Raw genomic sequence first — 11,633 nt, 5'->3', positions numbered from 1 at the left:
ATTCCAATTTTACAAAACGTCTGAATATTTCAGTCTATGAGATGTAAACAGTCATTCAGAGTGGTTTGATGTGAAGTGGTTCATTGCATAGAAACATACAGAATTTCTTTATAGTACTGGTAATAGGAACCAGTGGTCGTCATGTCTGCAACAAAGACTATTTTATTTACTACCCAAAGCCACTAGTGAATCTTTTTTATATGTAGTGTTGATGGTGGTAAAATAAGCAGAAATCTGAAAAAAAGTTTTCTTTGAGGACTATTTGGCCTTAACACCCCCTGTATGTACACCAACGTCGTTGATTGGCGTGTGCGATGAGCCTCTGTGGCTATCTTGCCCCCACCACTCCTTCTGACCGCCCACCTTTCCTGTGGCTGAAGGGGTGGGTCAGAGCTTACAAAAGATCAAGTACAAACTTATTTCCTCTTCGGGGAGCGGTAGGAAGCACTCAGCATCGGGTAGGTCTGTTTACTCATGGCCTAAATGTAAGAAACTAACGGTTTACGGTCTCCAGGAAACGGAGGAGTCGCTATTACTCGATTTTGGTAGCATTGACTGGGCGCTGCTAACAAGCTAGCTCTCCATGTGAGGAGAAAGGGGCTTTTAGGCTAACGTACAGTCTTTAGTCATGAGGGATACCTGCGAGCCTGTGAGGAAATGTACTGCAAAGTCCTGTAACTTAGTGGTTTAGTGTAAACTATTTTCTGCTGAAGTAGGTCTGCACTGTCCAGTTTTGTCGCCTTCTTCCTTTAAGTCGCTGTTTCACATCGCATCACCGATGGTTTCTCGCGGAAATGTCAAGTTTTGAATGAAGTCCAAGGCGTCTCTGTAACCCCGCCTCCGCTGCGCTCTGATTGGCTACACCGGGTCGTCACTTGGTCTTTGATTGGTGACTTTTGACTAAGTCGCTTGCTGTCGCCGTTTGCAGGTATTCTACTGAGCAGCTCGAGGTTGTCTCGTTGTCTCGGTGTCTCCTCCATCCACAAGTGGAACAAGCAGACGACGAGCAGGTGAGTGAAGGCCTTTTATACTTCCAGAAACCGTCTCCGTCTCTTTGTGCTTTTATTCTGCATTTTCTGCTTTGCCTGTCATACGTTCTCAAAAACAGACTGAAAGGAGAAGTTTGAGGTGGGGGTGGGCAAAATGACGATATGATCTCAGCGTGATGAATTGCTTCACCGTACGGTTTTCTGAGTAAGTTCAGTGTTTTACAAATGGTGCGGCACTAAATACATTTTAACAGCCGTAGTTATGTTCGCATTGTAGTGAAACATGACGTTTTCAGTGTTCTTAAGTACTGAAAGGCGTTATTGATTATCACAATATTGATTAAATATCGTTATATTGCCACCACTATGTTATGATACTTTTGTGTGTAGTCTGTATTTCTGTATTATTAGTTCTGTTATTATAATAAACAAAGCTTTTCTGAGTGTATGGCTATCATTACTACATTTAAAACACTGAAAAACTGCATTTAGACAAAAAATGTTGAATTTTAAATGTTTTCTTCTCATTCAGTATTTTATATAAGCGGCACTGCGGCTTTGCAAGTTCATATTGTCTGTACCAGCTTCAGAAAAACAAAATATTGTGATACTGTGCCTCATGAAATCATCTACAAGTATTTTCATGTATATTTTTGGCCATATCACCCATTCTTAAGTTGGTGCTTCGGTTTGTGTTCCTTAATGCAAGTGATAATCACTTAAATTAACAACTTCATATCACTTTGATATCTGAATTCTCGTAACCTGACATAGGTTGTAGTTGTCTTATTCAGCATGAGACTACAACCTGCGTATGCATGGTTGCTGAGGACACTGTGCAGTATGGTATAGTTCATTGGAAATGTCAAGATGACTTTCCCCCATCGCATTGTTTGAAGCAGAAACATAGAACATAATGAGACGGACGTTGAATTGGTTTACCTGTCTAGGTGACTAGTGCCTTCTAGCTATTCTGTAAACTAGGTCTAGTTTATGTATACATATGTCCATGTCTTCCACCTGAGCCTAGAGTGTGACTTCCATAAGAACACATCTTCATGCTCTTCTGAATGGTTGATGAAATAAACCAACAGCACACTCATTAAACTTTGCCCTGTTCCTAAGTCAGCGTTTCTTGAGCAAGAGAGGTGGCATTCTGCCTTTTGGAGTTGTGAAATTGTGTAATTTTGGATCAGGGATGAATGACATTGCTCCAGTCCACCCACATTCAAAGTCACCACACTTACAGTAATAGTAATGTAATAACAAATAGGGAAACTTGCATTTCTCTGATAGTCAAAGTCCTTAGGATTTGCTTCAGACTTCTTCAGGCCGTGTCACTTAGTTAGCTAGTTGTAAGCTTTAACATTAGTCAGGGTCAAGATTTCAGAGTTAGATATTTCAAATATGTCAGTTCAACAGAGCTCTATTAGTTTAATGTGCACAAATAATAAACAGTACAGAAATAGACAGGAATCATCTAGATGCCTAGTTTTAATAATTGATGGTGGTTTCTATGATAGAGGGCGAATGAGAGACCCTGTATTGGTGGCACAGTTCTACATTTTGATACACTATTTTGTTCTTTTTTTCTGATTTTAGAATGTTGTAGTGAAATAGTTTCTCTCTTATCGCTCAGTCAATTCATTTCCATGAAAAGATGCGTAGATTAAGGAGAGCAGTCTGAAAATGATTGACCTCTTTCAAGGCTGGAGGATGCACCATGTGATAGTATTTTGAAAATAGCCTTCTGTTCCTTTTTTGGTGATCCCCTTCCTTTTTGACTTCCATCCAGTACAGGCGTTTGTCCAGCCAATGCGACTAAATAGAGCCACGTGATTATAAAATCCAGTGCACAAGGAAAGAAATTAGGAGACATGAAGTACATTAATGCAGGAGGAAAAAGCGGCTGTGCCCTGGTAGAGGGTGTTGCTCCACCAGATGGCCAGATTGGTTTGCTGAACTTTGACCTTGGCATTTGTAAATAAATGCGACTTCTCCTATTTCATTAAAAGGCCTGCTTAGACATCTACTTTGTCTAGCGGTCTTTAATCATAACCACTTACAGGGTTCTGTGCATGTTTCTTTGATTTGGAGTATTATGTTGGAGTATACTGTATCAGGTTTCTTAATATGGAAATCATATTTAAGCTAATTTTTTGGGGAAAGGGGGGGCTATGTCCTTTGCCCCATCTATCTGGAATACAGTGCACTTGAGTATAAATCATTAAGGGGAGTGTTGTTTTCCAAATGTGTTGTCAAATCTTCTATAATTAACAATTTAGTTGTAGCCACTGCTTCTCATACCAGAGGCTAGGCATTCCTGACTCATACATTGTCATTCCTCGAATAGTAAAATAATGACTAAGGTCTGTCTGTTCAGCTGGCTCTGTTAGTGTCATTTCACCAGGATCTCCTCTGAATTTAGTTGACTGTGTCATAATTTGACAGATAGGAGACTGCTCTTCCCCTCTAAAAAAAGATGCCATGGAGATGCCCCAACAATGTGGTTTCTTTTCAGACAATAAGCTCATTTTAATGCTGAACTTTAGCACTACAGCCGAGGGCATTTAGGACAGTAGAGGCTGGGCAAAAAAAGAAAAGGCTTTGCGTATTACGCTGGCACAAGGCGATAAATGCTTGTTTGCATATGTTCAGCGATTAACCAACTGTTTAAGATAATGCTTTCATTTGCTGAGGCTGACTGAGCATGGATTAAGAGAGTGTATTGAGTGGGTAGTCAGAAAGAATGACTTGCATGTGGTTTATTGAAATGTTGACTGCATGAGAAGTTGTGACTACTTTGTCTTCACCACAGTAATGGAGAAATACCTGTTCATGCTGACTTTACAAATGTTGTAACTTGTTGTTTAGTGTCTGTCATTACTTTCTTCTGTCTGTGCACTACTCTTCAAAGTGTGATTTCATCATGCCGTTCCTTAAAGACAAAATTAGACCATTGCCTTTTGATTTCAGTGAGCATCTCACAACAGCGGCTTTGTCGTGGACTTCATTGTTTCCTGTGGCGCGGTTTGTGAGGGACAGTGAAGGAGAGCATTTGAAATTTGAGAGCCTGTACCAAGGTCATGGCAGCTCATTGTGTGTGTGTGTGCCTTTCTGAAAACAAGAACAAAGGTAGGTACAGAAGAGGAGTGGAAACATGTTTCCAACAAATGTTTGTTGAATATGACATGTTTGTTTTTGGAATCACCTAGATGCTATTTTTCATTCTTTCCAATCAGGGGTGGACGACATTACAAAAATATATCATCACAAAACTTCACAGCCCTTTCACAATAAGTGATATACTTGTTTCCATCTGTTCCTAACAATAAAGAACCAATAGTGTTACATTTTTCAGAATCTTTCAAAAACTGTAAATACAGTGATGGTTTTATTCTGTTTTGCATACTGTACTGCACTAAATCCAATCAAGCTGGTCGAATTATGCCCTCTTTAAAGTGAAACATGCAGTTTGGTGAGTGTTTTTAAATACCATAATGTGATATAAATTTACCACGTTAATGATAAATGTCATATGAAAATATCATAACACTGCATATGACCCATGTCAGAAAATATTGTAGTAGTTCTTTGGGATTTTGTCATAGGAAGGGAATAATACAATTATTATCATTCTTCTTATTATTATTAACTGCTGCACCATTAAATGAGAGTAAATTCAGCCTCATAGTTTTAATGCTAGTAGTAATTTTTATAAGGGGTTTTGGGCTATCAAAGTATCCTACTTAAAGGTTTTATTAACAGACATACCTACACATGTACGCTCTGGGTAGGACATTTCAGCAAAGTTTCGACAACTCATCAGAACTGCGCCATAGCCTGCCTATCTTTCATGTAGGCTTAATGACTTCAAATTGAAATGCAGTAGCTTTAACTTGCATGTAGCAATATTAGTAGTATGACTATTTAACAACTTCGTAATTTGGAGGATCCAGTGATATTAGGAGAAAAAAAGTAGACGGACAAAACGTATTGGGTTCTGAGCATTTTATTTACCATAGAGTGTGATGGAGATGTACAGAAATCGAGCTTAGACTTGGAATTCCTAATATGGGCATAACGCCTATGACAGAATGACGCACAACTACATTGGAAGACGGGTTGGGTGTCACCATGTGTCTCCACTTTCTGTATCCATCATTTTAAATTAAAAGCCCCCTGAAGAGTTTTGTAATTGCAACTTCCCAACATGTCACACTAGCTGTGGTCAGTGGAGCGTTCAGTTTTCCAAACTTTTCCACTAACCATGGTGGTGGGAAAGCATTTTTTTTTTGGGCACTGAATGGTTTTACTTGAACCATGCCATTCTTGTACATCTGAACCTCAACAAAAACACACTATTAGAAACATTTATTGCATGTTAAAATAACCTTTAGGATAAAATAATGGCTAACACAGTGGCACACAGGCAGAATGGTTGTACTGCTATCACCATGGTTTACTTTAACATGGCTTCCTGCCATTGAAGGCTGTGGACTGTTGTCAGTTTATGCTAAGAGGCACAGAACATTTTTAGCGCCAACGTGTAAAACGGATTAGTCGAATTCTTTGTCAAACCAGATTGGCTTGCCATCAGTTTCCAACTGATGCTTATATGGTCATAACAAAACCTGCATATCCAAAATGATAGTTTTAGAACAACCTACAATATTTCTTGATTTTAATGTATAATAATGTAAAAACTATGTATTCTAAGCAATTTGGGGCATTTATGTGTTGGTCCTTTCGTCAAATGATGTTAAAAGAATTACACTGTATTGATGTGAAGGTGACTAGATAGATTGTGATTATATAAGTTGGGCTTGTATGGTTTCAGTTTGTCACTGTTAGTCATGGTGTATGTTCAAACGCTTACCTTGCTTCTCACGTTCAGCATTCCTTACATTAGTGCTTCAGTCTTCTCAGCTGTGGCTCCCATCCTCCTGACTCACTCTGAAATGCTCTAAATCTTTCTTTCTAATTTTTGTGCACATTTCTCCACATGGAGTTCATTAAATTCATTGTAGAACATTGCATTGCTTACCATAAATAAACAGAACATCAACTCTGCAAACCTCCAACAGCTCTTCAGTCATTCTCACAAGACGTTCTGTACAAGGCGATATATCTACTTTTTTATTTTGTACTTTTTAACATAGTCATCATGCATATCTATAGTAAATTTTAGACTGTAAACTGCTAGGTCAGCTGTTCACTTACCACAACAGCTAAACATGATCTGGAGGAATGATATGGAGGAACCTATTGGCCAGGTCTTTTTCACAAATTCAGTGTTAACAAACATAAAAGCATGGTTGCTTCTTGAGTTCGGCCCAGGAGAAGTTCTGTCACTGCTTAAACCTTTGAAGAGAATTAAGAGGAAAAGGTGCATTTCTGAACTCATGGCAGCTGCTTGACACCTCTCAGTCAAGCACGTTTTTCATCCTTCTTGCACCCAGTGGAATGTGGAAAGTGATTTCTTTTTTTAAACTTCCATCAAGCACTTATGTAATGTTTTTACAGCTTTTAAGATGAGAAGAAGGGTGAGTGCACAGATCCAGTAGGGTGATAGTGTGATAGACTGCCATGCGGCAAATTCTTATTTTGTCTGCTATAAGCTGAACTCTGCTGCTTTCAGTTTTACAGGTTCTGGATGTTATATCATGGACTTAGATCTTTTGCACTGGATGGCTGTAAACACAATCCAAAGCGTTCAGTGTTCGGGCTTAATAAACTAGTGAAATGTGTGATTGTAGCTCTGATGAGTGGAAAAATGGGAACGAATATCAATGTGATTTTGGTAATCTCATCATATTCCTTGCTAATTTACCAGCTTTCTGCACCAGTCTCATAATACGTTGTTTTTTGTTCATGCTGAGAGTGAAGACTTATTTCTGGTGTTTGTCATAATCATTTCTGAAGACAGTAGAACCATAGAAGTGGGGCCCATTTTTGACCAGCAAGGACTTTTGATTTTGTCATGCCAGAAAGTTTTCAAATTTTATAATGTGATTAAATTTATAATTGTTTTTAGTGCCAATACATGTAGTATCCTATAGTCTTTTTAAATAATTTTTAAAAATCCACATGATAGGCCTACTGGTGATGTGAAGACACAAGGAATGTGCAGCTAGCTTGCCTTTGCACTAAACAAGGCACTCCCTTTAAGGCTCAACCTCCCATAGTTTGCTTATTTTGTATATAGTTTTTTCTTTTTGGGTCAGGGCCTTCTACAAACTTTACAGTTTGACCCCTCAGGACAAAGGTCGGGCAACACTGCCATTAAAGAACTGCTCCTGATTCCCTGTGGAACCATTAGGAAAGTGTATTAGAAATTAATTTCACAGGGAATTACACATATTTCTCAATTTCTACATAATTTAGTAGTTAAGATGTGGACCAACGCCATAGTGATTGATGTTAAAATGCGGCATCTGAATGTTTCACAGTGGTGGTGATGGGAACCAACCATCTTAATAGTTTAATGCCTCTGAGTTCCCACAGAAACTTAATACCGGAATTATGTTAATTAGTATATTACCCTGATGCCTGATGTACTATTATTTGTTTATAGGTTTTGGTTATTAAATCAATTCATGTGGAGGACTACATACATGGATTACCACTAATTTACTATTGTCAGCATTTCATATAAAAACTCTAAAGACACATATAGGTTTACTGAGTCATTTTATATAATAAATAAAATGTCTTTTATATGCAATGTAGACATGGACCACTGGTTTTGACACTACCACTGTGAAGTACCTCAGAGTTGGTGAAATATTTACACTCTAAGCATCCTTTTAGATCCAATTCGAGATGCAACATGAGATCCCCAAACAACACCATGAAGGGCACTGAAAGCACAGTCTAGAAACAGCCATGTTGCCTGAACTTGAAGAAGGGATGCTTTTACGAGCAAAGATTGTTCATGTTTTGTATTTTATCTAAACTTAACGGAGGCAAAAGAGGAGAAGTGGATGTTTTCTGGTGAGGCCTGGTCTTCTGCAGCTAGAAGGTGGGCAATGAGTGAGAAAAGGGAGCAGCTCTCGCTTCCTCTCTCCCTCTCTCTGGTGCTCTCTCTCTCTCCCTCCCGCTCTCTGACTTGCTCATCCTCTGGGAGTAGAGAGACTGGTCAGACAGGCTCTGGCTGTATGAGAAACTGAACTGTTTTTATTGTACATGTGAGTTTGTCTCAGTGGAAACCATACACCTGATACCCCCTCTCTCCCTTCAGGCAGGCCCCTGCCCTTGGCAGGCTAATCCTTCACCTTGTCCTCAGATCTTTACTATAAGTCAAATAGTGCAGTCTTGACTAATTCAGGGTTTTAACTGCATAGAGAACAGAAACATTACTGTGAATTTACAACTGTAGTAAATAACCAAGCCCTAGCCCCTGTTAGTACCTTAATGATAACTAAACCACATTTGTCCACTTTCTTACTCTATGCACCAAAAACGCATGTTTCAAAATAACTTATCCCCTGACATCCTTTTTACTGGCATCAGAATTATAATAAGCAGTGTAGGTATTCAACCAAAACCCATGGTACTTGTTAAAGTAGTAGTAGTAGGATACGTCATGACACGTCTCATGCATAACATGATTGGTATTTTAATCTTGTGGTGTTATTCAGGCTTCATCCAAGATGCTTTGATAATCAGTTATGTTTGTTTACGATCTGCTGGTTTGGTGTTCTTGTGGTCAGCATAGCTGCTAACTGTCCTGAGCAGTATCGAGTTTTGAAGACTGCTTAGTGTGTTTAGAGGGCATATATATGTGTGTGGTTATATATGCTTTGTGCTTGAGGGTGTGTTTCTGTGATCCCCAGCTCCTCCAGGCGGCTGGTGCAGACAATAGGCCTTTTCATGGTAACAGTGTGGCTACTGATTTCTCGCCCTCAGCTGGTGAATAATACTATGGGTGCAGGCCGGGGGGAAAGCTGTGGGCAAGGCTGCGCTCCACAGCTCACCCCTGGGTACAAGGGCACAGTTTTGCTTTCAGAGGTTTGGTGGGGCTCTCTTTGCCATGCATTTATGGTCACCCGAATGTAACACATGAATGAAAAATTTGGCATTATGCACTGCCAGAAAAATAAATAAATAAATAAGCAAGCATTTTGGTTCCCCTGAGTTGGTTCCTCATGTTGAAAAAGATTTGTAAACATGAATAGCCTTTCTAAAATGTTTGAAGAACTTGCACATAATCCACAGGTTATTTGCCCATTTAAAGGTTTTTCCTAGAAACTGTTAGATTATGTGGAGGTTCTTCAAATTTTCAAAAAGGTTCTTCACACTCGCTCATCTCACTTCCCAACCCCCTATGGATTTTATTTAACTTGCTGTGCTTGTGACCCTATACATTTTTTTTAAACTACAGCCCTGTAAACTAAAGCCTGACTGATGAATCAGCATGCCAGTATTATCGGTCGATGTGAGCTAGCTGCAGATAAATCGCTATCAGTGTTTATAACGGCGAATAAATAACAGTTAAAAAGAAACGGAGAAATGGAAGACGGTCATTCAGCTGTGTTTGGGGGCAGGTCGTGGGCTGGAGGTTAGGGATCTGGCCCTGTGACCGAAGGTTGCTGGTTCAATCCCCTGTTTCAGTTCACGGATGGGTTAAATGCGGAATTTCCCCGGTTGTGGGGTCAAAAAATGTATCACTTTCACTTATGAGTGGTGTTGTATAGTTTGTTTATCAGAGGCTGCCATTTCCCTGTTGGCAGTACAAATCACAACAATCGGCTGGTCCAGCAGAGTAAATTTACCTCACGACAGAGCTGCTGTGCGTTCATGGTAAGCTGATAAGTGTGAAATACATTAAGGAATAATTAATATAAAAATAATAACCCGTCACTTCCGTCTTAGCCTAAATAAGTCTGACACGTTTTGGTGTCCGCCATGCTGCTTTGCCGCAGTAACGTGAAAGCCACTAATACGGCAAACATCAGTTAGCCTATGCTTAACGTTACAGTAGTCTAATGTAGCTAAGCTGTGGACGACTGATTTATTAATCAACAGTGGTTCTACTAGCGAGTGAACAAGAAAGATCCCATCTTTTCTTCCTAGCACGTCTCTTTTTCGTCATCATAAAAAATTCTCTGGCAACATCGCTCAACAGCAGCTTATAATGATGTTCATTGCTAAATTACTCACCAAGCTAGCTAGCTAATGCTATGATTGCCCATGTAAAACCGCTAACGTTAATGAGCAGTTAAACTATAACGTCTACCTAAATAACGAGCATCTTATTCGTCAAACTGCTTGTTGGAGTTTTCCGCTCCACCTTAAATGGAGCAATAGTTGCATTCTTGTACCTCAGGCTACGTTCCTCTTTGCCAAAATGGACAGACATTCCTGAATTTCCCAAAACTAGCCGAGTTTGCTCGGCCGGTGAGGAATGATGATCTTTTGCCCTTGGCATCTTCAAAAAATCAACGCAGGCTGATTTAGATCCGAGCTGTGAGGAGGTTTTAGCTCCTGAAATGAGGTGGAGAAACTCCGTTCTCCTCTGGCTTTTTCAGGGTGGAAAACATCCTCCAGTTTCACAGGTTGCACGTTTTGAGAGAAGAAAAAAGGAAGTTCTCATCGATATTCTGCCCATTTTTTTGCAGCGCGACCAATTTGGCTAAATTCCGTCCCCTGTAAATCGAGTCGTGTCCGGTATGTATAGTTATAATTTTGAATGTTCCACATTTTGTATGATTTTGCGCTCGGTGTGTGTTAAAGCTGCATGTTTATTTTTGAACTGCATCATGTCCTGTTATCTTGCTTAGGTCTCTTAAATAACTACTACTAACAAATGTTGAGGAAAATCTTTGTTTATGTATTTCTGAAGGAAAAAAGTATCAGACAGTTACACTATATTGCCAAAAGTATTCGCTTGTCTGCCTTCACACGCATATGAACTTGAGTGACATCCCATTCTTAATCCATAGGGTTTAATATGATGTGGGCCCACCCTTTGCAGCTATCAACTCTTCTAGGAAGGCAAGTGTTTATGGGAATTTTAGACCATTCTTCCAGAAGTGCATTTGTGAGGTCAGGCACTGATGTTGGATGAGAAGGCCTGGCTGTTCTATCGGGTTGAGGTCAGGACTCTGTGCAGCCCAGTCAGGTTTTTCCACACCAAACTCGTCACTCCAGAGAGCACGTCTCCGCTGCTCTAGAGTCCAGTGGCGACGCTTTACACCACAGCATTCAACGTGCCTAGGTGCTTGATTTTATACACCTGTGGCCATGAAAGTGATTGGAACATCTGAATTTAGTGATTTGGATGGGTGAGAATACTTTAGGAAATATGGTGTATATTGGGTATGGCGTATTTTTAAATTTTCATCTTAATCCTATATCTCATCTTAATCCTATATCTGTCGATTTCTAGTGTAAACCCTTTAAAAGTGATTTAGCCCCAATTATTATATCTTATGAATGTTTACATGTCTGCATTTGCAGATATGCACATATATGCTTTTTCACATGCAGTCCAGTGTTAGCCCACAATTCCCATATTGGTGCATCCCTAATTTTTAGGAGTGGGACTTTCAGATTCTTCGGGCTGATTTTACTGACTCTTCATCTTTACTTTGTTAGGATTCTGCTGGTATCTTTGTGCATTTCACAGAATTCTTTACT

General features: G+C 39.6%; 1 protein-coding gene across 2 annotated transcripts in view; it reads left to right on the top strand.

Moving 5' to 3' along the window:
• The first annotated feature begins 365 nt into the window (after positions 1–365).
• Positions 366–11,633, top strand: part of elovl1b (ELOVL fatty acid elongase 1b) — a 26,662-nt gene continuing 15,394 nt past the window's right edge. For both annotated transcript variants that reach the window (XM_017716608.2, XM_017716607.2), the window contains exons 1-2: positions 366–458; positions 929–1,010. The gene's annotated coding sequence lies outside the window, so the exon portion shown is untranslated. The remainder of the gene's footprint in view (positions 459–928; positions 1,011–11,633) is intronic.

The sequence above is a fragment of the Pygocentrus nattereri genome, chromosome 15 (genome assembly GCF_015220715.1).
Source record: "Pygocentrus nattereri isolate fPygNat1 chromosome 15, fPygNat1.pri, whole genome shotgun sequence".
Lineage (NCBI taxonomy): Eukaryota > Metazoa > Chordata > Actinopteri > Characiformes > Serrasalmidae > Pygocentrus > Pygocentrus nattereri.
This window is presented reverse-complemented; position numbering and strand designations above follow the sequence as displayed.